This window comes from Myotis daubentonii, chromosome 11, assembly GCF_963259705.1.
Source record: "Myotis daubentonii chromosome 11, mMyoDau2.1, whole genome shotgun sequence".
Classification (NCBI taxonomy): domain Eukaryota; kingdom Metazoa; phylum Chordata; class Mammalia; order Chiroptera; family Vespertilionidae; genus Myotis; species Myotis daubentonii.
In genome coordinates, this window is record NC_081850.1 from 23,140,168 (window position 1) to 23,166,874 (window position 26,707).

Here is a 26,707-nt window from a genome sequence, read left to right on the forward strand (position 1 = left end):
CATATCAGTTACAAATTCTACTTAGCTGAGAATTTATGTCATTCCCTATGTTTCTGCTATAATTCCTTCCTTCCTTTCTATAGCTAAAAGTCAAATTTAACATGAAAATCATCATTGTTTATGACATGCTGGGAATCAGTCTTTTTTCTTTCTCCTGTAAAAAAAGAAAGAAAGAAAGAAACAGTACATATACAGCCTCTGGTAGTCTTATACTAACCGTCGGTGACGTGGCACTTACTCACACGCAAGTATCAATGTGGTGTCATTTGTCTGCTCAGAACAATCTGATTGTCTCTGCTCTCTTCCAGCTACTGAAGTGAACATTTATACTGAGGAGTACTTAAATTACATGTTTCTAGGAATCTCAGCTTAGACAGAATAAAGATGGCATTTCAATGCCATGGGAAAAGAGTGGCTACTTTAACAAATTATCCTATACAATAAAGAGCTAACATGCTAATTAGACCGAACAGCAGAACCACCTTCCGAACGAAGCCAGGACTGCGAGGATGGAAGCGCTGCGAGCACTGAGCCCCTTGCATGAATTTCATACATCGGGCCTCTGGTATTTTTATAATTGGCTATCCACCTACAAGAAAATTTAAACTCCTATTTGTTTGCTTTATATCTGTAATTCATTTGGATTATTTTATTTGCTTAGATATAAAGCAAACAAAACTATAAGACTTTAAAAGAATATTGTATATGATGCAGGAATTAAGGGAATTTTTTTATTGTTTTATTGCTTAAAGTATTACAAAGGGTATTACATATGTGTCCTTTTTTTTCCCCCTGCCCTTGACAATCCCCTGGGCTCCCCTACCCCCCAGTGTCTTATGTCCATTGGTTATGCTTATATGCATGCGTACAAGTCCTTCGGTTGATCTCTTACCCACCTCTTGAGGGAATTTTATAAGCAACTTAAAGGACTAAGAAGCTATAAAAGAAACAAGTTTGCCTATGTCAAAATTGAAATCAGTGTATGAAAAAGTGTACCTTATATAAAATCTATAAATGATAAACTGAGAGAAAATAATTGTAATATATATCACAAAATATACAGCTAATTATTTTTATAGGTAAACAAAGCACTTATGAGTTTGTAAGAAAAAGACAATATAGCCAAACCAGTTTGGCTCAGCGGATAGAGCGTCAGCCTGCAGACTGAAGGGTCCCAGGTTCAATTCCGGTCAAGGCCATGTACCTTGGTTGCGGGCACATCCCCAGTAGGAGGTGTGCAGGAGGCAGCTGGTCGATGTTTCTCTCTCATCGATGTTTCTCACTCTCTATCCCTCTCCCTTCCTCTCTGTAAAAAATCAATAAAAAATATATATATATTTTAAAAAAGGAAAAAAAAGAAAAAGACAATATAATAGAAATCTGGAAGGTAATAATTAGGAAATTTATAGACTAGCAAATGCAAACAGACCATATCATATAACAAGGTGCTCCACCTGACTATGGATACAGAAAATACTCAGAGGTCATGGAATGATCAGATCCCTTCTGTGAGGAGCATAAATGACTGAAACCTCTGGCTGTTGACTCTGCGTCCAGGAAGGCCGAGCTTCCTGTGCATCTGCCAGCCAGTGCTGGACACCGGTGGAGGTACATTAGCGAGCTCATTCCTGGGACACACGCAATTCTTTGAGAATTTCCCATTAAAATATTGGCAATAAACAAGTTGGGTAGAGGACATCACATATGTGTTATAGACTTTCTTTTGCACGTGTGGTATATTTTACAGTTAAAAAGTAAAGACTAATGAGACTTTTTTTACCCTTTAATAATTAGTAACACTTTTATTAATTACTGATGAGTATGTGAATTGCTACAATCTTTTTGCAAAGTAATCTAACATTATCTACTAACTTCAAAGAACACATAATACTAATTTGGCAATGTCACACTAGGAATCCATCCTGAAGAAGTAGAAGCCTGGGTGTGTCAAAGTTAACATGAAGCTGATGTGTGTGTGCTTGGGCACGTTATTACCATGCCATCCACAATGGCCAGAATCTGGAATCAACATGAATGTCCCTTAATAGAATGGATAAATAAATCATATATCATGATTTATTGATAAATAAATCATATATCATGATTTATTTATCCATACCATGTAGTATTATGTGGCTATACAATACTTATAATATTCATGGTTTTATATTTTAACCTGGAAGGCTTTACATGTTATATTAAGTGGGGAAAAGTTGCAGAAACATATAGATAGGATCATCTTGTTTCTTTAAAGAAATAGGAAAACTCCTACATATTTCATAAACATATTTTCTATGAGCACAGAGAAGGATATATACATACTACACTGTTAACTGTGTTTATCTCAGTGGAAAGAATAAGAGAGGTAGTAAGAGGAATGATCAACATTTCTTTATATAGCTCTGTATTTTTATTTAAACTAGTTATGTGCTATGTTTATAATTTAGAAATTGGTAAATCATATTAAAAATTTAAATTGTTAGTTACACAGTTTTATCTCGTTCTTGTGTCCCATTAAAAAGATCAAAAGAGGGTAAAGGGGGTCAAATAAATGGTGACAGAAGGAAACTAGATTTCAAGTGGTGAGGACACAACAGAGTGTACAATGTCTTATTCTAAAGTTGTACACCTGGAATTTACATAGTTATTAACCAATGCATGTTACCTCAATAAATTTAATAATTTAAAAATCAACAAATTTAAGGAGACATCAACCCTTTGAACTAAATTTTTATATTTCTGAAAGATATTCATTCTCTCTCAAAAACAGGAATGGGAAGTGGGAGAAAGCCGGAAGGAACTGAGTGGTCATAAGCAACTGTGTTATGTTGATGGAAAAGCTAGGAATACCTGGGACATCAGAAGCACCGACATCATAATATAGTTCCAAAATCATCTTTCAAAGCCCAATACAAGAAAGTCTGATTATACAAAATAGCCCTATATTGAGATGTCAGACATTCTAATTCATGGGGGGAAAAAATTCTTATTACAGCCCTTGATCAGAAAATCCTTCATTTGCCTGCTATCATAAGTGATAGTGTTTTTCAATGGAGCCTCACAGAGGAGGTCCTAGCACAGCCTGCCCCACGCTGGCTGTCAGAGCCCGCCCGGGAGAACCATTCTTTCTGAAGCCTCCTTCCTTCATCTATCCACACCAAACCACCATTGGGATGGAAGGTAACAGGAGCCCTTGGCTCTTCTCCATGGTGAGCCAGGGTCATCTGCCTTTAGTGGATCACTTCACAATAAGTCTCTTATTTGGTCACATTAAAGAGATCAGAGCATGAAGAGAATCCCCCATCTGTGAACTATTTGGCATAATTTGCTTGTTTTTCCTATAATTAAAGCTGCAGACCATACAAATCAATGTTAATAACTCAAAATCCTAACTATTTTGGTTTTATCGTTTTAATTGATTATTTTTGAGTCATGTGCTGTTTGAGAATTTATATCCACTGGTTCCCATTCTTACACTCACCGCTACAAGAAATACTTTCCAACGCATTATGCTCCGGGTACTGTCCCAGTAAACACTGGTAATAGAATAATTGACAAGACAGACATGGCCCTTCCTCTGGAGGCTTCCAGCTTAGAAAAGAAGAACTGACTGAGAAGGAAAACGCTAACTCATAACAATAAGCTCCCTTGAGTCCACACAGCTGTCACATGGTAGAAGATGGAACAGCACGAAGCCTAAAGCTCTTTCTACTCTAAGGTTCTCATGGTAGAGTGAAAACACTGAATTTGCTAATTTTGAGTATGAACACCAGTATTTCCAAAGCGCTATGGTGGGATCTGTTTAGTTAAAAGTACTGAATTAAGTACCATTATTGGTAAAGGTCCAAGTTCTGGTTTGAATTTCCTAATCTAATATTGGCAGTTGGGGTTTGAGTTTTCTGACCTAATTTCAGAAATAAAAGCAAGCACAGGATGAAATTGTATATAAATGAGATAAAATACTAGCATGAAAGTATAGTAGAGACCATTTTAAGTATTGAATCATTTACTGAAGGAGAAAAAGAGTATACCAAAAGAGTAAATTTTTAAATGTTATTAATAAAAGATATCTACACTATAAAAAACCATGCCCCATTGCACACAAGAATAAATTGACTAATTCCTTCCATCTTGAGGTGTGAGCATTGTATTACTAACCCTTTTAAAATAAGAAGTTATGCCTTATATAAATGTAACTTGATCTTTTTTTTATTTCTCCTCAGGCACTTTACCTACTTACAGATGTCCTTTGTAGCAATAATATTTATGTTACTTGGGCCTACACCATGGTTTTCAAATGAATTTTCTTTATACTTGGGAGTTGTCCATGTTGGTTTTTCTAGAAACTCCCTAGTTTGAAGGTCAAGGAGTAAAAAAATAATAAAGCCAAATAAAAATATCAGATGGTTTTCTGTGTTATTCTAATTATTCTTACATTGGATCCAGTGACATTTTAAGATAATATTTATCAATTGGTCCTCCCGAGAGTTAATGATAAGAATGACAACAGTTGACATTTATTGAATGCTAAACATGTGCCTGGGACTGTTCCATGAGCCTCATATGCATTGTCAGATTTATCTTCCTCATAGTCTGTGAGGAAGGTAATTGTATAATCTCCCTTTTACAGATGAGTAACCTGAGACAAAGAAAGGTTAGGCAACTTTTCTAAGGATCTTGACCAGTAAGGAGTTAAGCTATAACATGAAACCAAGCAATTTGACATCAGAGTCTATTATCTTTCCTCCTTTTCCAGTAAACTCTGTATTAAGCTGTAACATAGAGAAAGGTACACAAATCATAAGTGTGCAGCCCACTTAGGCTTTTCACAAAGTAAACCCAGCTGGGCAATACCACCAGATCAAGCACTTCAGAATTCCTTCTCTGTGAGCCATTCTAGTTATTATTTTCTTTCCAGAGGTAACTACTATTCTGACTTCTAACACCATAGCTTCGTCGTGCTTCTTTATGAACTTTATGGAAATGGAAGTATACAGTATTTGATTTTTTGGATCTTTTTTCTCTCAACATTATGACTGAAAAAGTCATCCATGTCATTGTGTAGAGAAGTAGTCATTTTATGGTTGTACAGTATTATAATATATGACTGCACCACAATTTTTTTTTATCCATTTTACTATTGAGGTTAAATTTGAGCTATTTCCAGTTAGGGTCTATTAAAAATAATGCCACTATGAAGGTTCTTATTCGTGTTTTTGGTGCACATGTGTACACTTTTATGTTGGGCATTATACATATATATGTGTATATACATATACATCCTATATATAAAAGGCTAATATGCAAATTGTCCCCTCAACCAGGAGTTCACCCAATAGTTCAACCGGGGGCGGGGCCAGCCGGCCAACCACCAAGGCTCCTCCCCCCAGCTGTTGATAGGCCCTGATTGGGGCGGGCCTGCCAGACCCCACCCACACATGAATTTGTGCACTGGGCCTCTAGCATGCTCACTTTAACTAAAAACTCCAACAATTTTCAAAGTGTTTGTTTTACCAGCAGTGTATGAGATTTCTAGTTATTCTACATCTTTATCAACAATTGGTATTATCTGGTTTTCTATGTTTGATTATTCTTATAGGTTGGTAATAATACCTTATTATGATTTTAATTTGCATATCTTTGATAACTAACAATGTTGAGCAAATAATTGAGTACCTGTTCAAGTCTTTTACCTATTTTTTATTAGGTTGTTCATCTTTTGTTCATTGATTTTTTTGAAATGCTTATATATTCTGAATATGATCCTTTGTCAGAAACATGTACATATTGTAATGATCATATCTTATTGTGTATTGCCTTTTCACTCTTGTAATGAAGTCTTGATGAGCAGAAATATATATAAAATATGTATATTTTAATCCTCACTGGAGGATATGTTTATTGATTTGAGAAAGAGAAAGAAACATTGATTGGTTGCATCCCATATGTGCCCCGACTGGGAATCAAACCCAAAACCTTTTCATGTATGGGATGACACTCCAACCAACTGAGCCACCCAGCCAGGGGCAGAGGTGCTTATATTTTTAACCACTACACTATACTGCTTCAAAACTGAAAAGGATAGTAATTTTTACTGTCATCATAATAATGGATATCTTAGGAAGCCTTCTCTTTCATTGACATTTTATTTTACTTTTATTGATTTTTAGAGAGAGAAGAGGAGAGAGAAACATCGATGTGAGAACACAATATGGATTGGCCGTCTCCCGTATGCTGCCCACTGGGGATCGAACCTGCAATCCTTCAGTGCACAGGATGGAGCTGGAGGCCCAACCAAGAGAGCCATACCAGGCAGGGCTTTCACTGTCATTTTAAAGTTGTGTTTCTCCAGTGTAACCTAATAAATCATGATTGATTATTTTTAATTGAACAGACCGTCTGTAATGATAAAACTGGACTTTAAGTCACCTAGAACTTCTATCAACAATGATGTGCTTTGGTTTCTTTGGTGATAAAGATATAAATATAGTCTCACCTACTAAAACCTTTCCTCAGAAATGATACTGATACAGAGAACAGAGTGGTGGTGGCCAGGGGTGGGAGTGAGGGGAAGGAAAATAGGTGAAAGTGGTCAAAACCTTCTGGTTATCAGATAAGTCCTGGGGATGTACTGTACAGCATGATGACTACAGCTAACAGCAACACTGCATTATGTATTTGAATGTTTCTAAGAGAATAAATTTGAAAAGTTCTAATTAAGAAAGAAAATTGTAGCCCTAAGTTTGGTTCAGTGGATGGAGCATCAGCCTGTGGACTGAAGGGTCCCGGGTTCAATTCTAGTCAAGGGCACATGCCTGGGTTGTGAGATCGATCCCCAAATAGGGGGTGTGCAGGAGGCAGCCAATCAATGATTCTCTCTCGTCATTGATGTTTCTATCTCTCTTTCCCCTCCCTTTCTCTCTGAAATCAACAAAAATATATTTTAAAAAAAGAAAAAAATTTTAACTGTGTCAGGTGATGAATATTAACTAAACTTATTGTGGTAATCATTTCATAGCATACATATACATCAAATCATTATGTTGTATACCTTGAACTAATACAATGTTATATGTCAATTATATCCCAGTAAAACTGAGGGAAAGAATCACAGTTTCAATGATCCCGTTATGAAGAAAACATTGAAAGAAAAGAAAATTAAAAAAATTTAAATGACTTTTCAAATGGATTCCAGCATGATTAGGACCAGGGGTAGACCAAAGGGGTAGACCAAAGGAAGCAGCTTTTTTTTCTCAGATCAACCTTAGACAATATAGAATTGATCTGGCTAATTATATTCTCATGTTGTTTAGTTGGCTTGTTTCTGGTATTTTTCCCAGGGAAATTGCTTAACTTCATTTTTTGGTTTGTTTTTAAGCAATGAGGCTTCTATATGGCTCATGTTGGTTTAGTTTTAAATACATATTTTTTTAACTTTCCTCCTCTGGAGGTTTTCATTTATTTCTTAAAGCTTCTCAAAGTCGGATTTTCAATTGATTACTTTGACAGTATAAGTAGTGACATATGTAAATTTATTTCCAAAAACATGATTTGTTAAAGGAAGTAACATTTATTTGAGATTTACAATAATGGCTTATTTGCAAACTGTAGTGTCTACCCTATGTTTTCAGTGGATCCCATCTTTTTATCTAAAATTGCTTTATATAGTGGAGCCCCTTTACTTATTAAAGCAGTGTTCTGTGTGTTTAAATGGGGAGAAAATACTTTCTGTTTCATATAGTCTGTCAGACACGTAAGCTGATAGAAGCTCTGCTGCCTTCCACACGTGGTATCGAAAATTGCCCAAATCTAGTCAGAACGTAGGGTAGAGAATGAGTGGAGGACCAGTGGGAGATTTCACGGGCTTGACCCAGAAGTTATGTAAATCATCTCCACCCACATTCCATGGGTCTGAACTCAGTCTCACGTTTCCCCTTCAAACAAGTGGGGCTTGGAAATGAGGTTCCTGTGATAATTCTATGTCATGGCTGGGGAGACTGGACATTTAATGGACAGCCAGCCATTTACAACTTCCATTGTTTCTAAGCTAGACACAGAGAGCTGCGTCTCTAAGAAAGGAAAGGGAATTATTTTTTGAGCTAGAGCCTTTGTCATTCAAATGGGGTTCAGATAGTCCAGTGAAATTACTCCCAATTCCCTCTGTCTGAACCTTCCATGGCCTGTTTTTCCTGTCTGTTTTTAAACCTCCGAGGCCCCATGAATTTCATCCCCTGAATCTGCTTAATCAGGGATTCCTGCCTGTCATTTTCCCTAGGAGCAGTCTCTGCTCATCACTCTTGTCGTTCCCACTCCAGGGCAGGTGTCCATCTTCCTTCCTGCTTGCTGGTCGCCCCCACCCCCAATCCTGGCCCCCCAAACACTGACAATCCCCATAGCCAAGCCTGCAGTCCCAGGGCAAGAAGCTTCATGGGCCCATCATATTACTCTTTTGCTAGTGCACTACTTCACAGTTTTTCTCAGACAGCAGTCAAGGGGAGTAGAAGTTCTTTTAAGCAGCTAATGAGTGCTTGGCACTTTAGATAGAAACTAGAGGCCCGGTGCACAAAAATTTGTGCACTGAGGGGCGGGTCCCTCAGCCCGGCCTGTGCCCTCTCGCAGTCTGGGACCCCTCAGGGGATGTCCACCTGCTGTCCATCCCCGGGAGATCGGGCCTAAGCTGGCAGTCAGACATCCCTCTGGCAGCCCAGGAGTCCTCGGAAGATGTGTCCACTTGCCAGCGGGGACCAGGCCTTAGCTGCAGTCGGACAACCTTAGCACTACTGAGGAGGCGGAGAGGCTCCCGCCACCACCGCTGTGCTGGCAGTCGTCAGCCTGGCTTGTGGCTGAGCAGAGCGCCCCCTGTGGGAGCACACTGACCATCAGGGGGAAGCTCCTGCATTGAGCGTCTGCCCCCTGGTGGTCAGTGTGTGTCGTAGTGACCAGTCATTCCCAGTCATTCTGCTGTTAGGGTCAATTTGCATATTACCCTTTTATTATATAGGATTGTTCCCTTATAACAATGTCCCAGCCAGCTTTTAATAGACATCTTTGCCTCTGGTAATGTTTTTTTTTAAAAATATATTTTATTGATTTTTTACAGAGAGGAAAGGAGAGGGACAGAGAGCCAGAAACATCAATGAGAGAGAAACATCGATCAGCTGCCTCTTGCACACCCCTCACTGGGGATGTGCCCACAACCAAGGTACATGCCCTTGACCGGAATCGAACCTGGGACCTTCCAGTCTGCAGCCCGATGCTCCATCCACTGAGCCAAACTGGTTACAACTGGTAATGTTTTTCAAGGGCTGATTCCTACACCAGCATTATAGAAGAGTCTCCAATTGTATGTTACCTTTCATAGTACGGTCTTATAGTTAAATGCAATAACAAGAGTCTAAGATAAGCAGCGTCTTAGGCTTCAATTAGTCAGATTTGCCCTTATCTCTGTCCTGGTGCCTGCTCTAAATACATGTCTCTACTGCTCTCACCTGGAGGCCTCGGATTTTTCAAATCTAAAGAGAGTTAACTGCTTCCTCAGCAAGAACTGTGTAAAGGGTGCCTCCAAAGCAAGAGTTAACCATCTATAGCCCACGGCCAAAACCAGCCGATGCCTATGTTTGTAAATAAAGTTCTACTGGAGCACAGCCATGCCTGCCTATTCACAGACTGTCTGGGGCTGCCTTCACCTTTCAGTGGCAGAGTTGAGGGGTTGTGACAAAGAGTGTGTGCACCTCAAAGCTTAAAATATTTACTATTTGGCATTTTACAGAAAAAGGTTGTCGGCCCTTGCTCTAAAGTAAAGGGACAACTTCTTAGGGGGCTGATACATGAGCAGGATTTTTGAAGAATAAGTAACATTTTGCATACAGGGGTTAAAGGAGATGCAAAGAGAATGTTTTTGTTCAAAAGAACACATGAATGAAACATAGTGATATGTGTGAGACACCTGGATCTGGTTTTTAATGCTTGCAGATCACCTGCTTTGTTTTGTCAGAGCATAAAACCCAAGAGGAGAATTGATGGGAGCCGAGATCTGAGGCAGACAGGGAGGGGCCAGATCAGAAAGATCTTGAATAACTTCAGGCTAAGCAGATTTTCCTTCCATAGGTCAGTATTTATCATAGTACTAGAGGTCCAGTGCACCGATTTGTGCATGGGTGGGGTCCCTCAGCCTGGCCAGTGATCGGGGCCCATCGGGGCCAGCTGGCCTGGAGGAAGGGACTGCAGGAGGTTGGGCAGTGGAGGGAGGTTGGCTGTGGGAGTGCACTGACCACCAAGGGGAAGCTCCTGCATTGAGCATCTGCCTCCTGGTGGTCAGTGGACATCATATCATAGCCACTGGTCGACTGGTCATTCTGTCACTTAGGTTTTTATGTATATAGATGTCCAGTCAACGTTGATAGATTTTTTATTTTATTTTATTTTTGTTAATCCTCACCCGAGGATATTTGTCCATTGATTTTTAGGAAGAGTGGAAGAGAGAGGGAAAAACAGAGATAAATATCAATGTGAGCGAAATACATCGATTGGTTGCCTCCTGCACAAGGGCCTGGGCTGGGGAGGAGCCTGCAACCAAGTCACGTGCACTTGACCGGAATCAAACCCAGGACCCTTTGTTCCACAGGCTGACGCTCTATCCATTGAGCCAAACCGGTCAGCGCGATAGATTGTATATAAGAACAAGAGAAACAGTGCCCTGTGGCTTAAAATATTTGGAAATCAACATTCAGTCATTATTGCAGGACTTTTCAGAGCCTTTAAATTGCTTCTCTTCATTGGATATCTCCAAGAAGATTTCTCTGTATAGACAGAAGAGACTATAGGCAGCGTAGTTACCGAGTTATTTGACTATACATCCTCTGTGGCTAATTTCCTCCCAGAATTACTATTCACCAAAACACGTTTGAGAATCTTGCTTGAACAATAGGCAGCCAGTGGAAGGATTTAGGCTGAAGGGAGATGTGACCAGACTTGTGTTTTAGAATTGCTTTGGCAGTGGTATGAGGAATGGGTTGTCAGAAAGGAAGACCAAATGCAGGGAGATAAGATAAGAAGCTGGCACAACAGCCCAGGTGAGAGGTGATGGGAATAATGTATTATTTCCCAACACTTATTTGTGTGGTGTGTCTGTTATTAAAAAAATAAAATAAAACTCATAGTCTTACCTTGTATAAGAGGTTTCCTGGCTGGGGTGAAAGTTCCCTTGGGACCAAGATCTTCCGATTGGCAGGAACCACCAAAAGTCTGCGGTTTAGATTGCCTGCCTTAGGGTCTCATCCCTAGCCACGCCCTACGCCTGGGCCCGACACCTGGTTCTGGTGTTTCGTTCTCGCAGATCACCTGGTGTATCACTGCTTCAGGGTCTTTGGCCACTTACAGCATCTTAGCTCCCTGGAGTCTGCCTTGCTCCATTGCCTTGCCTGGCTTTCCAATCCCCCAGGTGCCTGCCTGCCAGCTGGTTCCACCACCTTGCTGGCCTTGCCTACCGCTCTCCTGGAATCATTGCCCGGCTTGCTGACAACACCAGCATCATTTCCCCAGGAGGCGGCTCCGCTCTGACTTCCCTGGCCCGTGCGCTTCCGGAGTTCAGCCTGCTCTGACTTTTCTACCCTCCGTACCAGGTTTTAGCATTTGCAGAAAAGTCCATCTCTTCATCACCTGTGCTGCTTTCTGCCCAGAACCTCTCACATTGCTGCAAACGGCTGAGCCAAAAATCTGATCACAAAGACAAATTCAAACTCTGCCTGATACTTTCTCCCCCAGGGGATTTCCAAGACTACTTGATGCTTCCCTCAGACTGAGTGGATTCGCTTTTCCCAAAAGTTTTGCTCAGGAACAGATTTGGAGATACACCATCTTGAAGATGACTATCCCCACTCTTTACTCTCCCTTTCCACATTTAAGGGATGCTATCCTGGATTCCTACCTTTATGAGGGGAGAAAGAAAGGGTGATTCAAGGCATCTCAGAGAACCAGACCAGGAACAGAGTTCTTGGGAAGAATCTATTCTCCTCCAGTCTGGCCATGAGGACTCCTATTTTATTTGTCATGCGGCCTGAAGGCACTCCCGTCACAGGGCTATTCAACCTTGTCCAGTTAACCTTGTTATTCCACGCAGAGCACATGCTGTCCCAGGAGTGGTCCAGTTGGGAGGGGCCAGAGAGGTGCTAAGCCAAGAGATTCCAGGGAGTGCAGAGGCCGCGAGGCAAGAAGGGGTGTTAAGAGCCTTGGTCAGAAGCCGGCTGGCTCAGAGGAGCACCGAGTGGTTTGGCTGGAAGGTAATGAACACCCTTTGTCCTGCAGAGTCTACCAGGCCCTGCCTCTGGGCTCCGCAGAGATCAAGCTGGGTGTGTTTCAGCCGCATGCCTTCCTCACTACCCCTCCAGTCGCTGGCTGTGGTCTGGTCCTTTGCTCAGCCAATGTGATTTCTTTTGGTGAGCTGGCAGCCACACGCTGTGAGCTGGACTGAACAGTGTATGTCCCTGTTCCCTTGCCTCGTTATTTTACAACTAAACAATCGGCATATTTCTGTGAAAGCCTGTCTCCTTTCCTGAGTTCTGAACCACTATTCATTCAGGAACACATTTCAAGCTTTCTCGTCCTAATGAATGTCAGACGCGCGTTTGGGAGAAGAGAAAGGATGGCTCTGTAAAGGAACGGTTACCTCTAAGTGATAAAAGATGTGAATGGTCCCCCAAAGTGCTTGCTCCTAATTATTCCTCTTCTGAGAGGCTTGACTGTTAGGACCCAAGCTAGCTCTAGCAACATGGGAAGCCTGGCGTTTCCATCTGGCCTGGAGGACGCTGAGCTTACAGAATTCCTAGCCAACTCGGAGACTTTTCTTTAGAATTGAGATGTGAGGAGAGCTTTTTTTCTTTTCTCCTACAGACTTAGGTTTCAGAAAAGCAACAACAATCAGAATCAGGTAATTTTTTTCAGGGAGTGTGGTCTTCTGTTTATTTTGTTTTTAAAACCTCAGGTAAGAAGAGTAGACTAATCTCTAAAAAGTCAATCGAAGTTGATAGAAACCATGTTGGAGGGACAGGCTACCCTGTTCCACTGAGTTCTTCCAACAGATTTTACTTACCAGTCTCTTGTGTACGCATGTAGATCTGAAACGAGTCTATGTATAACTATGCACTAAGTTTGTCCTCCTATTTAAGCTGTAACCAACCTGAAAACATCTCCCTTATTATAGTCTTTCAGCTGAAAATTCATTATGTTGCAAAAGAGTTGAATCAAATCAAACTAATATCTTTTTTGAGCTTCAAAAATTGGGGGATGGTTTTTTTAAGTATAAAGTCCTTATTGCAAGTAGGATGGCAATCAGAATTTCACAAGTTCCTAAAAATACTGTAACAACTAAATATATTTAATTCTCTAAACTTGTTTTAAGATGGGAGAAGCAAGTAACATTTTAGTTGTATTTTGGCAGATCCCAGGGTATTTTCAAGTATCTGTCCAAATTACTAATAATGATGATTTAATGGAAAGGAAGAAAGGAACAGAGAGAGACAGAGATAGGTGGAAAGAAGGAAGGGAGGAAGGGAAAGAGGAAGGAAGGCATGAAGGACAGGAGGGAGAGACAGATGAAGGAAGCAGGGAGGAAAGTAGTAAAGAAGGAAAGATAGAAATGAACTTGTATGGAACATGGGTGAGGCGGCTGAAAAGGACCATCTGATAACATGCATAGTTTTCCAGGCCTCAGTAACCTTCTGAAAATGGAAAATCAGAGAAGAAAGGAGCAAGAGCTTTCAGAGGATGATCAAGGTAAAGAATCTAAATGTTATTCCTTTTTCTTTCCATGTTCTTTCCCAATACTCGTAGTTGGATGAAGAAGTTATTTCATATAGTTATCTCTTAACATTTCCCGGAAACATACACGAGTTAGAGTCCTGCACACTCCCATGCTCAACACAGTAATTCTTACTATTCTGGTCATCTGGAAAAGACTGCCACCTCCCACTCCTCCCTCTGCCCTAACACCCATATTCCACGACACTGTCTCTTCCTCTCCCTTGCTCGCCATTGCACACCCATTCACTCAGGGATTTATAGCGGTGGTGGCTTCCACTCTTCTTAGTACTTATTTATAAGCTCTAATTTATAAATTCCTTCTTATCTGACTTGAAAAAAATGTCCTCAGCAGGAAAGTGGGGTGCTAAGTATTTTTTTCTAGCCAGATTTCCTTACTTCTAAATTCAAGATATTGCTAATATTATTTGACATTTTATTGACAATTTTCATTCCAGTGACCATTGGGCAATTACAACCGTGTTTATCAACTGGGCAATTACAACAGTGTTTATCACTCATAAAATAGGATGCAGCCCTGCTCTCTTCTTGATGTAATTTGATGTGATCAGTAGATGGTGCCTGCTACATGGCATGCTTTGAGACAGTAAACCATAAAAGCAATAAATAATGGGATTAGAGGAAAACATATTGGTCCTATTTGTCGTTTCTGTCTCCCTCTAGATACTCAAAAACCTCAGTGGAATAAGAAAATTGATACTCCTATCCACTGTCCACTGAAATCTAGCAGCATCTTTGAATAGAAGTCGATAATCCAAATGCAAAACTTGGTTTAGAGTGTTTCACTAATACTATGACTTTGAAATGATTATAGGTTGGACAGAATAGTTGCTGTGCCATTTTGTCCTAAGTCAAAGACTGTGTGTTCTTGTTCACCGCCCCCCCCACACACACACACACCATCCCCCAAAAAGCAAAAATGGTTTAGATTAACAACCCCCTGTTAAATTCTGGGGAAAATCTGGCACTGCATATGGAAGATGAATAATTAAAACTGCTAACCTACACAAAGCCACATTATACATTACAAATATTATCAGAAATTCATCCACACAGATAATACATGCATAAACGTGTATATGTGTACATGCGTGTATGTTTAGATAGCACCACAAATAATCATGGCAATAGACAGGAATTCCTTGAATTTGCAATAAATCAAAAAAATTTAAATGTTACCATTAATAGTGCAAAAACACTAAATTTGTTGGCCCGCAAACCACATTTGAAGGATCTGTTAAAGACTGGACATTCTATAAAAGCAAAATGTGGGCAGTACACCTTCTAAGAGTCCACAGTGATAGAGCTCTTTACATGGTTAGAAAATTTTTTGCAAACATCGACTGACTAATCTTCACAACAATTCTGTAGAAAGCAAATATTCCTAACAGTTTCATTTCACCATTGGGGATCTGAGTCAAAGAGAGATTAAATAACATGCCAAAGACCACAACAAGACACAGTGTTAAAAAGAGGATCAGGGCACAGAAGATTCAGATTTTTCGGTTCTCATTATAAATCATAGGAATAAGATAAAATACATGATAACAGATTTATTTATTTATTTTTTTGACAAATGGGATCTCCTGAACCTGAAGCTTCTAATGCGAGCAATTTTGATATTGGCAATAATAAATTTCTATATTAAATAAATCATATCATTTATCTCATGTTCCTGTTGAAAATAAATCTTCTAGTAAAAAAACGCAATTCAAAAAATCAGAAGTCCATATATACCTAACACCATCAGTTCTCAGCAGGGAGGATGTGGAGGTTGCCCTGAATAGGCACGGCCTATTGTGTCCTATGTTATAAACGCATGACATCCACCCTTTCCAGGGATAAGAATCTGCCAGGTCATGTCCAGATACCAATATCAGGAGGAACCTCAGACTCCCATCATAGGCTTTTCCTCTGTTTATTCCTACTTCTGGTCTGAACCAGCTAAACTAAGTTGAGCAAAGAAGGAAATGAAGGCAATGGGGGAAAGAGAATGTTTTTGAGGAGATCATGGCTGGGTAACATTTTGAAATTTTATTCTCTGTCTGTATTGGTCTGGGTTCTTCAGAGGAACAGAACCAATAGGAATACAGTTGACCCTGGAACAACATGGGTTTGAACTGTGTGGGTCCATTTATATGGGGATCTTTTTTTAAAAAAACAAAACAAATCTACAGTCAGCCTTCTGTACCACTGGGTTTTGCATCCATGGAGGGCCAGCTGTATGCATTGATCTAGGCCCGTGGTTGGCAAACTGCAGCTCGCGAGCCACATGCGGCTCTTTGGCCCCTTGAGTGTGGCTCTTCCTAAGCCTTAGGAGTGCCCTAATTAAGTTAATAACAATGTACCTACCCATATAGTTTAAGTTTTAAAAACTTGGCTCTCAAAATAAATTTCAATCGTTGTACTATTGATATTTGGCCCTGTTGACTAATGAGTTTGCCGAGCACTGATCTAGGCCATTTTATAAAAGGGACTTGAATATCCGTGGATTTTGGTATCCACAGGGGTCCTGGAAGGAATCCTCTGCAGATACTGAGAGGCAACTGGAGTTCAGTTTTGGGGGAGTCAAAGTTATATGTGGATTTTCAACTGTGGGGCATTGGTTCCCCTAACCCAGGGTGGGCAAACTTTTTGACTCGAGGGCCACAATGGGTTCTTAAACTGGACCGGAGGGCCACAATGGGTTCTTAAACTGGACCGGAGGGCCGGAACAAAAGCATGGATGGAGTGTTTGTGTGAACTAATATAACTTCAAAGTAAACATCATTACATAAAAGGGTACGGTCTTTTATTTCAATAGTTTTATTCATTTCAAACGGGCCAGATCCGGCCCGCAGGCCGTAGTTTGCCCACGGCTGCCCTAATCCCTGCATTGTTCAAGGGTCAGCTGTCTATACAGAGAGTTTACTGTAAGGAATTGGCTCACACAGTTACCAAGGCTGAGAAGTCCTATGACCTTCAGTCAGCAAGTTATGGACCCAGGAGACCAATGATGCAGCTGTAGTCTGAGTTCCAAGGCCTAAACACCAGGAGGGATGATGATATAAATTCCAGTTCAAGCCCAAGACCAAGGGCAGGAGAAGACCAATGCCTCAGCTCAAAGGCAGGAAGAGAGAGTGAATTCTCCTTCCTCCGCCTTTTGGTTCTACGCAGGCCTCCAATGGACTAGATGCAGCTCAGCCACATTGGGGAGGATTGTGCTTTACTCAGTCTGCAGATTCAAAATTAATCTCACACAGAAGCACCCTCACAAACATACCCTCAAAAACGTGTAACCAGATATCAGGGCACACCATGGCCCAATCAAGCTGACACATAAAATTAATGATCACAGCACCACTCTCCAAATTTTCCTCCTGTTCCTGTCCTCCATCCCACTCAGAGAGCATCAGGCACCACAGGGAAAAAGAGCTAATACTCAGCTTTTGTAGTTAATGAATTTATTTTCCAAATGTTACTAATAGTACATGATGTTTACTATGGACAGACACCTCAATCCCCATAATAACTCCATGGGGCAAGCACTAGTATCATCATTCCTACTTTCCCAGATGAGGAAACTGAGACAGGGAGAGTTCCAGACCCTAAAACAGCGTGCAATAACAGAGCCGGGATTCAATCCCAGCAAGTCTGGCCCTAGAGTCTATGCTCCTATCCACTACACTGTGACTTCAAACTTACGGCAGAGCACAGTTTCAGAGGAAAGTTTGGGAGAACCAAAAGTCACAGCCTTGAACAACTCTGAGCATATAGTTGATGCGCTAAGCCAGCGGTTCTCAACCTGTGGGTCGCGACCCCTTTGGCGGTCGAACGACCCTTTCACAGGGGTTGCCTATGACCATCCTGCATATCAGATATTTACATTACGATTCATAACAGTTGCAACATTACAGTTATGAAGTATCAACAAAAATAATTTCATGGTTGGGTCACAACATGAGGAACTGTAGTTAAAGGGCCAGAAGGTTGAGAACCACTGCTCAAAGCAATCATTTTAGAAAAAATGATGCAGTGATGATAAAAGTATGAGGTTTGTCATATCCCCAATGAAATTTTGAATTGCCCAAATAGGGTGGGGTCCAAGCAAAGGAAGACTGTGCCTCATTTCCCAAGTGGAGACAGCAAGCCTCTCATTGCTTCCCTCCCGCCCCTTGACCAGCACAGCAGCAGAGAAGGCGAAGCTGGGGCCTGGGGAGCCTGCGAGAGCAGCATGAGCATGATACTGCTCCACCAATCGCCCGGCACCCAGGAGCAAAGAAAGGGGCCTCCTGACATTTCTGTGGGGTGAAAAGGACAGGCTCAGGGGAACTGCACGCAGCTTCCCCGTCTGGCCAGGAGCGCGGCCTGGAAACGTGAGCCCAGAGGAGAACGGGCTATCTTGAGGATGTCAGCAGGGATGCGTAGCCTGCCCAGAGACCAGTAAGTGCCACGAAGAATAAAGGATCATTTGTGAGGACCAGTAGTCCCCTCCTGCCTCATGGACACCACGCTATGACTTAAAGACTCAGAACTTGGAGGCAACCCAAGGAAAAAACTGTGGGAGAAAAACCTCAACTGGCTGAATAAATGATTGACTGAATTAACCTGAGTTGAATAAGATTGAAATTAAGTTTAGTTAGAGGAAGAAAAGCTACTCTTTTTTTTTTTTTTTTTTTTGCACAGCTGATTTTGCAGCCTGAGAATTGTACTTCCTCGGCTATAAAGAAATAGAAACGTGTTTACCTTTGCAACCATACTCTCTCTCTGAAGGCCAAAGGAAAATCTCCAAAATTGTTTTGAGAAATAACATCATTATTGAACTAAGTATATGGCTTCCCAAAGGGATTACTTTATAGAGCAATGCTCCTTTCTATAAGTGCCCATTCTGTTCTGTTTCTTTAAAACATTAGTCTCATTAGCTCAAACCGGGACTCAAACTGCAGACCTGGTCCTTAAGATGATTGAAAGTAGTTTAGCCATGGTTGCTGTCCATTAACTCAAATAAAATTGCTAGATTTCAGGCTAAGATGGAAAAGATTTAAGATGTTGTGAAGTCAGGATCTAATTCAGCTTTGAGCTTGGCTACTGCTCAAGCCAAAGCTTTGAAGCTTTTTGACACAGCGAAACAACATTATGATGAAGGATCAAAGGATAAAAAATTCAATGCAAATAAGGATTGGTTCATGCATTTTAAAGGTAGTGATGCCTTACATAACATCAGGGTGCAAGATGAAGCCGGGCGTGCTGAGGTGGCAGTTCCCGAGAGCAGACTTCCTGTCTGGAAGACAGTGAAAGACCTTTGTGCCCTAACGCCCGTGCTAGCCACAGGTCATAAGTGATAGAAACCAGAGAGCAACCAACTAATATTGCTGAATCAATTTGTTATTTTTTAATATTAACCATTTAAAATTTTGTTTTTATGTATTGATTTTAGAGAGCAAGGGGTGGAGGGAGAGACACATAGAAAGAAGACCATCGATTTGTTGTTCCACTTATTTATGCATTTATTGGTTGATTCTTAAATGTGCCCTGACCAGGAATTGAACACACAACCTTGGCATACCGGATGGCACTCCATCCAACTGGCTACCCAGCCAGGGCTTAGCTGAATCAATTTACTTAAAATCCATCAAATAATCCTGGTCTTTCAAAAATATTCTCAAAGTTGCTTGTGATCATTTTCTTTTTTAAAAATATGTTTTTATTGTGAGAGAAAGGAAGAGGGAGAGAGAAAGAGATAGAAACATCAATGATGAGAATCATTGATCAGCTGCCTCCTCCACGCCCCAAACTGGGGATCAAGCCCACAACCTAGGCATATGCCCTGACCAAGAATCAAACTGTGACCTTCTGGTTCATGGGTTGGCGCTCAACCACTGAGCAACACTGGCCAGGCAACTTGTAATCATTTTCATAAGAAAATATTATTTTCAAATTCTAATTAGGTGCTTTCTTAACCCCTGATTTGTTAAAGGTAGTATCATGAAGAAGCTTTACCTAAAGTCATTTTTTCTATAAAAAGCTGAGCTTCAGGTTCTCAACCAATGTAACACTACTGTGCTATTGTTATAATGTGAAAAAAATAGATTTGTTTGGTTTAAATTATTTTTCCTCACTTGACCTTCTAGCAGAAATGCTACTCAGCATAAGTATAAGGAATATCTGTAAGAGCTGGCATACTAAAGCACAATTAAAGGATCAATATTTTAGAATTACATGTTTTCAGGGAAATTAGTTGTTAAAACAGATTATGCTAACCAGATTTTATAATTGTTGATGGTCAAGATTCTGCAAATTTAATGGATTTACCTTTGAAAAATTTAGGCTACTCAATATGATTTTAAACAGACTTATTAAAGAAAATTCTAGGATTCTATCTTTAATACTATCCTATTATACCTTTCCTAAGCAATCTACATGAATTACGGAAGGTCTATCAGCCTTCCATTCTGTTTTATTAGCATTTGTTGCTTTAAATCAGACCTTTCAAATTATTTATATAAGGTTTTTTTAAATTTAATATTCAAAACGATAGAACATATACACTGAACCACAGACAGGAACGTAATTCATCCTAGTATGAAGCATGCCTTATAACACTTAAGTGGTTTATTAAACTTGTCTGATCTTATATTGGATAAATTCTATCCTTGACATCAAGACATGTGTATGATACATTTATCATGTTTAGGATTCCTGTAAGTTACATAAACCATTTCTTCTGGGAATTGCTAAGAGTTCTATCCTGAAGTTAAAATACGCCAAGTATCCAAATATTTCTCTTAAATATGAGTTAGTCTCCCACATAGAATTATTTTAGTGGCCTCAGTCCCATCCCCGGTGGACAGTAGTACATAGAAAGAGAAACCACCTCGCATAATTTGGCACTGTTTGGAACCAGCAGCCTCTGATCAGGAGGAGCTCGTAATGAGCCCTAGGAGACAGGATGACCTCTTATTAGAAGGAGCACTGTCTCTCTCAGGCAACACTGAGGTTGGAAACTCTGGGAGGATCAAGCTGCAGCTGTTGGCTTCCTTTTTGACTTGGGGAAGGCAGAGGTCTTATTGGGCCCGAGCTACCCACTTACTGCACAAATGGAGAGCTGGTTATTAAAGGAGAATTAAATGAAAGAGCTTTTTGTCAGTATAAGCTAATCAAGTTTATCATTTGGGGGAATAGAGAGTGCCAACCTTCATTTCTCCTTAGATAATGTAGGGACCAGAACTAGAGAAGCGGGGACCATAACGTGGGAGTCCAGGAAGGAACTTGAACTGGGTTCAGTTAGAACATTGATAAATACATGACTAGTGTATCATTTTACTCTGCTTACTCCCACCGGGGTTTTGAACTCATTTAAAATAAACACACTCATGAGTTATTTTAATAAAAGAGTGATCCAGGTCATTGCTATAGAGGAGAAATCTTCTTGTCTAAGATTATTCAGCAGGAACAGATTTTGTTTTGGGGAAAAGGATATTAGAGCAAAAAGCCCAAGGGATTGGGCAGCCTTGGGATCAGTCACACCTTTGAAGCCCAGACGCTGGGTAGGAAGCCCTCTGCATCTCCGAGGCGTCCTCTGTAACATGGAGTCCGTATTACCCACCTCATAGAACTGCTGTGAGCTGAGGCGAGTGAATGAATGTGTAAGACCCCACACAATGCCTGACACAGAGAAAAATGAAGTATTTTATTTTATTGAAGTATTAGGTCCCTTTTCTGCACCAGGGCTAGAATTCAGGCATCAGTGAATTTGGACAGAAAGACAATTAAGTTACTTCTTTCACTAAACTCTAACTGAAAAGTAGCATTTCTTAAATAATGCATGTAAACAATATTAGAAAATATAGTACCTGTGATGTGGACACTAATAGAAATCACAGATATTTTTATAACACAGTATAGCTACTTCAGATATTTCAAAATTATTATGTGCACTCATCTCTATTTTGAAATTATGGTAGTTACTAGACCTGCCGTTAGATCCTGTTATTTGATGCACTAACACAGAAGCACATGTACCACTACCTCGTAAAATTGTTCTAAATGTTTTGAGTTATATTTCCGTAATTGAATTTTTGTAATATTATCTATTTCACTTTATTCTCTTAAAACATGCTTTAGATGAGAATTTGAAACATTCTGAAGAGAAGTCCAGAGGCTTTACCAAACTGCCACATGGGTTTGCTCTACCCTCTGCTAAGTGGTGTTACAGTCAGCCACCATGGAATGGACAAAGGTTCTGTTGACTGGGGCTGTGAATAGATGTGGCCATTTTTCAGGTGGATCTAATTTGGGGTGTGTTCTGCAAAAATGATCAGTTTGGACTTGCCGTTGATACTGGTTGCTACTCAGCTGTTACTCATTTGATGAGATTTTTATTTGAAATGCAGAATGAAAGGCAACGCTTACATTTCATCTTTTTCTTCATCACAAGCAAAATGGAAAACAAGGAGATGTGTCCAGGTCTCTGAGAGTCATTTTCATGTGCGCATGACCCAAGGATCTTGGAGAGTCATTGGGATTTTATGACACCCATTTACGGGCTTTATTTGTGACAAAGGCACTGTGAAATAAGATAAAAATCAGTGGCTTGTAAATCTTGTCTCCAAGCCATTAAAAATAAAAATGAATTCCAACCATTAGCTGGTTAACATTTCCTTACATTTCACTGGTTCTAAAACATGCCAAAATATGCCTACTTGCAACAGCTGGAAAATTATATTTCTTGGCTTCCTATGGAATGCTTTTGCTCTGAGAGCTCAGGAATAGTCTAACCAGTGATTTTTTAAAAAAAATCTATGCCAATAATCCAACCAGAAATGTCACCAGTTTTTATTATAGGAAAAATGTTTTATAATGCTACTTTTCTTTAGTACATATTTATGGCATATTTCTTATTCTAATATGTGGGTAAAGTACATGAAAAATAAATCTTAGCATTATAATTTATGATGTGACATATGTAAGTCTGAATCTATTTTTTTTTCTTGGTTTAGTATATTTAAAGGCAGGCTTCACTCCTTTTGTCATGTGTATAGCCTTACAAATAAATAAAACAGCATCATATTTGTTAATATTCTACTTACAGAAATTCTAAAGGAAGAGGATGAAATCTGACTAATGTTGAGGGCAAACTGGTTTTAAATGGAGCCAACAATGTCCTTTAAAGTGTTGTTGAGATAAATATGCCATTGACTCTGCACATCTGTACTCACTTTGCAAAGTATTTCTGAGGCAGATAAAAAAAATTTTTAAAACCAAAGACCTTCTCTCATCTTCTTTTAGTTGTTCCCTTAAATACTTGCTCTGAGTTGTAGGAAAGTACATTCACACAAAATGCATTTCCTAGTCTGGCTTTCAATGTAGCCTCATTTTTGCCACAACCTGGTCTACTTTTTACATTGAAGTAGAGAAAGACCTCATTGAGTACTTTATTCTAAAAGAAGGCACTTTGTGTCAAGTAACATTCCGAGAGCTCCGATGGAGTCCTGTCTTTGTGGGATCGCCATAATTGGTTGGCAATTTTTTCCTTCCTGCTTATTCAAGTCTTCTGTCTACTGGAGACTAGAAGTTCTAGATATTCAACTTCTGTGACAACTTGATCCTTTTCTTGCCAATACAAATCATCATACAGTGTTCAATGTGCTCTGGGTTCATTCTCTGATTTATTCATGAATTGAACATCAAATAGTATGTGCTGTACCTCGATGAACAAATGAACTGACTGCAGCTCCACCCTTGGGAAGGTTTTCCCTCTCCACTGTCTTTTAAGAACACCACTGAATGTGGCTATAATGCAGCCATCACTCATTTCTGCCTTGCACCCATATGCCAAGGTACTCATCTGTAAACCAAACTCAGGTTTTTACTTCTCCTTCAGGTGTACAGGACATATCATCATGCCCTCTCCATACAAACGTAGGTGTGAGTAGGAGAGAGGTCCTGGCATGACTGTGGTGGATGACAAGGGGATCTGAGCTTCCTGCCCAAGCAGCTTATCTGGGCTGTGCCATTTCCAGCTTAAGATAGACTGTTGGTGCTGCTGGGCCAATCAGACTTCATGACTTGGTAGTTGTGGTAGAACACACCCGATACTGGGCAGCTCTAGGTGCGTAGTCAGTTCGTATCCCATGGTCAGCTGTTTTGTCTCTACCAAGATCTGTTAATCAAGAGGCATATAATTCTCTGCGGCAGGAGACATGGCCTTGTTCCAAAATCTCAGGGGCCTGCATTACAATCCTCACACTGGGGTTTGTCATCTCTCACCAGTTTATTGCTACTGGCCTTGGTGTGTCCTCTGGGCTCTCGTCGAATATAATCTTCTAGTAAGCGTTTTAACCTGACATAATATATCCATTCTAGCATGACTATTTCCACCAGACTCTTTATTCCCTCCTGTATCATGTGCAGAGACAACTAAGGCATTTCCATTCCACTCAGCATTGACCAGCACTTTCTCTACGTGACTAAGAGCCATGCGAGTGGTGGTTTTGTCCTAACTCCTGGGTCCTTGCGAGCATGTTAAGTCCAGTCCCTCAAAGTCAATAGATTCTTGCTTATTCACTCATAAGTTCTGGACCCTTGATCAAATACCTTCAAAATCCAATCGCATGCTACTTCCCTCCCCACTGCTGGTATAAGCCATCTAGTAACTAGATTCACTGTAAGCAGTGACTAATCTCCTTCCTTTCTTATCAGGGCTATCACATCCCCAACTAGTTAAGCTGGAACTTAACTCTACTTTTTGACCCAACAATGAGACAAGGTGGGAGCAACTCCTGAGAACACCTGTTGCATTTCAGAAACAAGGTCTTGTCATGTCTTCCAACATCTTACTAGGAAATACTGGAGCACCTATTCAATCTCTGAGGGTCCATGGAGGTCTGCAGAGCCAACATCCTCAGAGTCACTCATCCAGTTCCCTATCCGATGTTCGGGGTCCCAAGTTTCCCTGATCAGGGCCCTGACTTCAGCAGAACAGACTTGCCTTGGCTGAGCACTCAAACATCAAATATGTCTCAGAACACTGGGAGTCTGACTATGAGGTCCCTTCTGCTACTCAGCTATGTAAGCTATTCCATTGAAGGAGATAAGGGCCTCTCTGTAAGCAGCTAAAGAGAACTTCTGCCTCTCACACTTAGCCTTTAACCCTGTTAACAGCCCCATTCTCTCATTATGCCTCTGTAGGGTGTCAAAACAATTTAGCTGCATCTAGTCAACTCCACTGCCCTTGTGGGCATTGTCCCTCCCTCTCCCCACGTTTTGTCAAATGCAGGATGCATTGCACCTTCATTGGTGCTCCCATTCTCAGCTCACCACAATGAAATCTTTACCAATTGGGCCACCACCATGTGCTAGGGATTATCTGCATCCCACATGCCACTTGCATGCTTTTTTTTTTTTTTTTTTTTTTTTTTTGGCTAGGTGGTGAGTGAGCAGTTTTCGATCCCCATCATCCTGTGTTTTGTCAGATGACTCAGGACATCACTTGTTAGTTCAGGTCCTCTGCAAAGCAGACACAGAGGATTAGCTGTACAAGAAGTGTCTATAAAGGATAAAGGAGAAGGAACTAGAGAAGACAGGGAGAGCCTCGGACCACGGTGCTCAGTCTGAGTCCTGTGAATGAGAGGGGGGAATGAGGATGACTGGGCAGGCAGAGCACAGACCTCAGCCAAGTCCCAAGAAAGTTTCAGTCAGGTTGCTGGGGCTCCTCTAGCTTTTCTAAGAATTGACATAATAACATCATGTTAAGTTTTATCACACAATAAGATTAATTAACACATCCTTCAACCCACACAATTACAACTTTGTTGTTGTTATTGTTATGGAGAGAACATTAAGGTTCTATTCTCAGTGCAACTCTCAAGGAAACAATACAGCATGGTTAACTCTAGCCATCACACTGCACATTACCTCCTTGGAACTTATTCATCTTATAGCTGGTAGTTTATACCCTCTGACTAACATCTCCCCATTTCTCCCAACTCTTAGCCCCTGGAAAACACCATTCTACTCTCTGTTTCTATGAGTTCCGAGAGCAAGCCACTGCATATGTTGCAGTAGTGAGCTTGCTGTGCTCATTCACTGGGGGAGCAGCTCTTGGGAAGGGCAGTCTTGGTGCTCTTGTGGGAATAGATCCAGGAGCACAGCAATGGGCCATCAGTCAAATATGCACCCCGAACAAGAGTTCGGCATGCTGCATTTTCTTGGCTGCTACGTCCTGGAATTGTGTTCCTTTCCTTCTAAGCACTGAGTCACTGTCTTATTCACCAGATTATAACTTTATGAGAGCACATGCTGTTTTGTTCATCATCTAATTTCCAGGTCCTAGCACAATGCCTGGCACATACTGAATCTCAAATATTTTTTTTTATCGGTTGTTGAAAAGATATGCTACTCCAAAACATACCTTTGTAACTTTGCTTTAAAAACAAGGAAGATGTTCTACTCCCTGAAGAGGGTATTGCCATGAATATCACCTAGCAACCTGAAAAGGGTGTGTGTCCACCTACGCCCACCCACAAGGGGCGGTGGGGGGGGGAGACTCCTTTCCAGAACTGCAGTCTGGTGTCCCTGCCCAGGCTTCTTTTGAGCATCACCCACTTCTTCTGTCTTCCTTCTTATACCCTTCTTACTTTCATTCCCAGTCAAAATCTTCTCTCCAGAAAGGTAAATGATTTATGGCAAAGCAGAAGTGAAAATGGAATGAAACCTCTAAAATAGTACTTGCTAACATGGTGTAGCTATGGAGGTAGAAACAGATATGTAGCTGGGGGATCGAGAGCAAAATCCTGATATGATACCCGATTCCTGCCTGTTTTACTGTGATGAGGCCCTGCATTCCTAAAGGAGGCTGTTACCTCCGCAGTCCAATCACATTTTCTGGTCTAAGGCACACACTTTCAGTATA